This window comes from Lemur catta, chromosome 11 (genome assembly GCF_020740605.2).
Source record: "Lemur catta isolate mLemCat1 chromosome 11, mLemCat1.pri, whole genome shotgun sequence".
NCBI classification, from domain to species: domain Eukaryota; kingdom Metazoa; phylum Chordata; class Mammalia; order Primates; family Lemuridae; genus Lemur; species Lemur catta.
Window position 1 is genome coordinate 5,941,427 of NC_059138.1, and position 6,727 is coordinate 5,948,153.

Genomic DNA, 6,727 nt, shown 5'->3' on the forward strand with positions numbered 1-6,727 from the left:
TTAAATTTTGTAGCGCACTTTTAGTTTTCAGGGCGTGCGTTTCTGTTGCCGTGTCTCACCGAGTCTGATCGTGAGTGTGTTGGAAGGTTGGCCTGCTGGGGCGCCCCTGGCCCCACTGACTCCCGGGGCTGGGGTCCTGCCGACCACTCAGTCCCCTGGGAGGCGAGACCCCGCGCTGTAGAAGCAGGCTGATCTGGGCCTGGAGCGCCAAGCCCTGGGCAGTGAGGCCACCCAGTGCCCGGGAGCCCAGCTCAGTGCAGCAGGAAAGACCGTCCGGAAGCAGCAGTGACATTCCCCAGCTTGCCTCCATCTGAAAAGGCCCCCCAAAAGTGCTGGCCCCAATTTTTCCCTATTTCGGGCCACCTGAAGTATGTCTCCAAAGGGAACTTGGCAGTGTCCCCTGCTGTGTGACTCCTGGGCCTCATGAGGGAGCGTTGTCAGAAACCATAGCGCTAGGTCTGGAGAGGTGAAGAAACCGAGGCTCAGGGAGTTGAACCCTCAAACATCTAGTTACCTGCAGAGCCGGAGCGAAGCCCAGCCTGCCCACCCCGCCCGGGGGCTGCTTCCCACTCCCACAAGATGCCTCTGTTTCCTGTTCCCTCTGCATAGTGTTTTCTTGCTTTCAAAACACTTCCACATCGCATCTCATGTGATCATTACTGTGACTTTGCGAAGCAGCAGGACAGGGATTTCTTTTGAGAGATGAGGAGATAAACCGCTCCAAGGGGATACATCTCAGCTTCTCACTGCGGGTACACAGTGGCCTGCCAAGAGGTTCGGGAGGAGCCCAGGTGAGACACAGCTCATTCTCCTGGAACATCAGTTTGGGGGAGAAAAGGTTTCCGTTTTTGCCCTCCGAAAGATTTGGCCCACAGCGACCTAAGTCAAATCATCAGGCCTCGGAGGAACCTGTGCTTTTAGCAGCTGCTTCTGCTGCGCACCAGCCTCCTGGGTGTGCGCGCTGGGTCATCCGCTAGGCATTCCAGAAAGCACAGCCCCAGAGGCTGGATGACGGACAGCGGCCTGTTCATCGTTGCGTCTAATATCTTAAAGGTGGGCCCAGATGTCTTGATTCTGCCACAGTGCTGTCCCAACCACACAAATATCCATTCCTGTTTTGTTGAAGCAGCCACGGTCCTCTTGCCCAAAATGGGCAGCTTGTCTCCCCTGCGGAGGGGGAGGCCGTGGCTGCTGTTCATTCAGCTCCCTCATGCATACTTCTCGTAGGCAATAGACTAGTTAAGAAAATTGTTTCTATGTACTGTATATTTTGTACCTGTTTACACTTCTAATATTGATATAACTGATATTTTGAAAAACAAATAAACAGAAAACATCCTGTTAAAATAAAACCTAACCAGCACCAAGCGGTTTGGTGGGTCCCATTCTTAGACCTGCGTCTTTGCGGCTGATGCTTGTGAACACATCTGCCACAGGACTGTCTGGTCGGCTCCCTCAACTCCCTCCTGCACCTGCAGCGGTGACCATCCTGGAGAGGTAGGAATGGAAGATTCCAGAGAAGTTTGACTTTGTGGAGATAAACTGACTTTTGGAGGGAGAAGCAAAACAGATCACTTTGCAACACACACATCACATCACTTTGCAACAGAATGTAAACATGGTTTATGTCATGGTTTTATATTATTTGAAATGATATATATGAAGATAGGAAGATCTGGGAGATTTGCAGAATATCAAAGAAGAATGGATGTTGGATGTTCTCTCCTTGCATCTTTTCTTGGCTGGGCAGGAGGTGAAGAGAGGATGGGTGATGCCTGTGGTTGTGATCCAGGTCTCGGAGCAAAGTCCGTCTGATGGTGGTTAAGCCGGGCTAACACCCACGTTCCCATCAGCCAGAGTCAAAAAATGTTAATATTTTATCTCATGTGTTCAGTCTTTCTCATTTTGGTCATAATCTTTTTAGGAAAATGAAAACGTATAATGCACCTTAATTTTTGCCATGGAGGCCATGGGAGTGGGACATGGAGAAGGGCCGGGTGTAGATCTCCCCCTGCGAGGGCATGACACCACACTCCTTCTCCCTGGCCCTGACCTCTGTGCTGACTTCTTACCCACCTTCCCCGGGGGACGTGTCTCCAGCTTGGAAGCCAAGCAGGGCAGCCTCTGGCGTTGGCCAGCTCAGGACACCTCGTACCCCACCCCTTCCCGTGTTCTCTTGCACCCTCACCTCCCTCTCACCTACACAATCTGCACACAAATCTTGAATGTCATGGCCAGAACCCCCGACCATGGTCCCCTAAATGGAGAATGCCTTGGTCTCTGGCCTCAGTGCCACTCACCGTGGGTGGGGAGGAGCGGATGTGGGCAGGGGAGTTGACGTTCTGCTTCAGAAGTTCAGAGGAGATTCCCAGTCAGTCCTTGTGGAAACCAGATAAGAACCATGGCGTGAGGGGCTGCTGCTACCCCATAGACTTCGCAGGAACCCTGCTCTACCCCTGCCCTGCCGCATCCTGCAGAGGCAAAGCACAGCGGTCCCTTCCCATGTCCATCTCTAGTTGCTGATGCAGCAGATTACCACAAATTTAGTGGCTGAAACCTACACAAATTGATCTTAGAGTTTTGGAGATCAGAAGTCTAAAATGAGCATTCTGGAGCTAAAATCGAGGTGTCAGTGGGGCTTCATTCCTTCTAGAGGTTCCAGGGAAAATCCATTTCCTCCTCACCTTTTCCAACTTCTAAGGCCACCTGCATTCCTTGGCTTGTGGCCCCTTCCTCTAAAAGGAATCCTTCCAACCTCTGCTTCCATCCCTTTTTTGGCTTTGACCTTCTTGCCATCCTTTGATAAAGAGCTGTGGGATTACATTGGGCCCACCCAGATAATCCAGGATAATTGCTCCCTTTCAAGAGCCTAACCTAACCACATCTGGGAAGTTCCTTTTGGTATGTAAAGTAACATAGTCACAGGTTCTGGGGACTCAGATGTGGACATCTTTGGGGGGCCATTATTCAGCCTACTACCCAAATCTCAGGGCAACCCTTACCACTTCTCTGAGGCCAGGCCAAGTGCTCCCTGGGACACTCACATATGTTCTGACACCAAAATAGTGCCAAAATGTGAACATTTGAGGCTAATCGTTCCCAGCCATTCCTCCATCCCAACTCCCTTCTGCTACCCATCAGAAGATGCTCATACGCTGCCTGCCGCCTCTTGATATCGTTTTTACCTTCATCTTTTGACAATTTGTCCCCTTGTTCCCAATCCTTCTGATGATGGCCCCATCCCTTCTGACTCTTTCCATTGTTGAGTAGCAATGCTACGTCATCGTCACGTTCACAGATTCAAGACAAGATGGGTTAAGTAGCACCTTCGCCATTTCAACAGCATCCGGATCTCTGGAGATGTCCTGGCCGCTTGTAACTATTGCTCTTTCATTTCTCTGTCATTCGTCAATCATCCTTCCACATGTCGAAGACTTGCTGGAGGCCTTCTGGGCCTCAGGTCTGTGACTCTTACCCCCATCATGCCCCAATCTGTCCCTCACACCCAGTGTGACCTTTCTAACTGGGAAATCCAGTTGCTCCCTGGTTTAGAGTTCTCCAGTGACTCCCCAACATCTGCTGGTTAAAATCCAAACTGTAGCAGAGCACTTCCCGCCCCTCATGAGGTGGCTCCTTCCTTGCTCTCTTCTCCTGCTCCTCCTCTTGCATCTTGTCCCCTAGACGAGCAGACCCCTGCCAGCCACTCCCTGGGCACCGTGCTGTTCCCGCTGCATACCGTGTCCTCCCTGCCCTCGCCCCTGGGTCACCTGGTACACCTGCCTTCCCCTCAGGTCCAGGCTCAAAGCATCACCCAGCCTCCCTGATCTCTGTAGGTGGAACTGATGCCTTTCTGTTTTTCCCACGAACACTGCTCAGACTCCATCTGTCATCTTATTAATATTAGACATCTCCCTTACTTTGCATATGTGTGTAAAAGTTGTCTGTTTAAAAACGAGGCAATAGACTTAGAAATCATAAGGAGCCCTTTATTCTTGACAGCTAGAAAGCGAAGTTCCTGATTTTGGCATAATTTGTCAAGTTTCTTTTAACTCAGAGTGTTGTACAATTTATACCTGATTATTTAAAAATAATTAAAAGCACAGTTTAGATATGGAATATATACACTTAAATAATTTTTGTTTTATAAAAATTTTCATCAAAAAGCAATAAACGCAAAAATTTCAGAGTGTATGACCTAAACACACTATGGATATAAAATATCTGGAAATTCCAGATAGGATCTAATAAACATAGTTTTAACTATAGAGCTAAGATAGAATGAAATCAAAGGAAACCCTAATGTGCCCAAAATGAGGCAAAACTGTACACCCAAATTGTAAACATGTGAGTCACTGCTGTGCCTCCCCACAGTGGGGCGAGGAGAAGGACATGTAGACACTGGGCCCACAGAGGTGAAAACTGACACCGCCACATGGAGCCCCTTGCAGGCCTCATCTTCAGGAAATACATGGTTCAGAAAAAAATGCATCCCAACACCCGAAGATGGTGCATGAGTTGGATCCTCTGGGAAGCAGACACTGAAACAAAGTCTGAAGTCCGTTACTGGGGACTAATGCCAGTGCAAAATCAAAGGGGAGGAAGCAGGATTTTGCAGCAAGTCTCAGGCCACATGGCGGGTCCAATACCTGTGAAACGAAAGAGGCATGAAAGCAGGACTTGGAAGCGGAACCCAGCAGGAGGCAAGTCTGACAAAGTTCCAAGCCCAGCTGACAAGTGGCTCTAGAACAAATACTGCCCATTAGAGGCATCCTGTGTTGGGCAGAAATGGCCAGGTGCTAGGACCCCACATACTGTTTTTGGCTGGGCTGCCCAAAGGAGCATGAAAACCAAGGCATTTCCAGAGGTGTTCACAACTGGAGCGGTCAGTTAACTGTGCTCCTTGTAGCTGAATGGTAAGTTCTTAGATGAGAAGATGTGAGCAGCATCGCTCCATGGCTGCCACACATAACAGAAATCTTATCTGTCTCAGGCTGGGCTCTGGGCAATGGCAGTGGAGGGAGTGATACCTTCCTTGAGAATTCAAAACCACAGGCAGTACCTAATGAAAGTTTGGGGTTCAATTTACATTATCCACTGGGCCGATAAATTGACATAAAAATTGGACCTAGCCAATGAGAGCACTTAAGGTTTCAGCTGAAGCAAACTCAAAAACAGGAGGAACCATCCCACAATCCAGACCACAAGCCCTGCCCAGTGTAAACTCACAATCACACATTGCCAAACCCACGAGGAAAAATCCACTGTTAGTGAGAACACAAACAGCAGGATTAAAGTCAAAGAACTTGAATTTATGTAAAAATAATCCAAAAGAGACTATAACATGAGTATTTTTATAATGTATAAAACTAATAGAGAGTAGAAAATGGAAGAAATGGCATGAAGAAAGCATAATAAACAAAAACCACCAAACCCTAAGAAAAATCAATATGCTATGAAAAAAAAGGAACATTTGAAAAAGAAACCAACAGAACTTCTAGAAATGAAACATACGGTCACTAACATTAAAAAAATGGACTGGTTAAACAGCAGGACTAGATACAGCTTAAAAGAATTAGTTAAATCAAAGATAGATAATAAAAGTACCTAGAATAAAGGACAGAGAGAAAACAATGGATGGAAACATGTTAAAACATAGACTAGGCAACCTTACCATACATCTACCCAGTCAGATGTTCTCATCTAGAAAGACATTATTAGGAAATTAGGAGAAAAATATTTTTTAAAAGAACGGCTAACAATTTTTAAGAATTGATGAAAGACATAAATCCTCAAATTTAAGAGGCATAAGTCCTGAATAAGGTAAGTAAAGGAAAAGCCACATGTAAAAATATTATGATAAAACTATAGGAGCCAAAAACAAAGAGGAAATCCTAAAGGCAACTAGAGAAAAAAAAAACAGATTGGCATCAAAGAAAAACTATTAGATTGACAATAGACTCTTCCATGATTAAATAAAGCCAGTGGTCAGAAGACAATGGACTAACAGCTACAAAGTGGTTGGGGAAAATAACTGCCAACCTAAATTTCATACCATGATCAACTATCATACAAGAGCAAAATGAAACAAAGATGTTTTCAGAAAATAAAAATTGAGATATTTCATTTATACGCCCTCACTGAAAAAAACTACTAAGGACTATGTTCTGGGAAGAAGAAACTTGAACCCAGTAGGAGAACCCAGTAGGAGAAGGATGTAACAAGAAACAATGATGAGAGAAAAAAAATCAGTAAACATGGGTAAATCTTTACCTGCACTGACTTTATAAAACAATAATAAAGATGAATTTGGGAGATACAAGATAAAATGGAACTAAAATACTAGTGAACAATAATATGTAAAAAGGATGAAGTATGATTTAAATGAAAGCATTCTATGGTCCTTGTGATTTCAAGAGAAGGGCAGAGATAGGAATTACATTGAGACTTTGTGAGTCAAACATACATGTTTAAAATGTTCGTTAAAACCACTAAAAGAATAGAAGTGCAACGGTTTCTAGCAGAGGGAGAAAAGTTGAATTAAACAAAAAACTTGATTAATCTAATAATATAAGGCAGGGAAAAGGGGAAAGAAGCAAAGAAAAGATCATAAAATTAAATGGTAGCAAAACCAAATATATCTATATTCACTATAAAGAAAATAAACTCTCTAGTTGAAAACAAATCGTCAGATTGTAAAATAAAACAAGAATCCAAGAGTATTAATTCA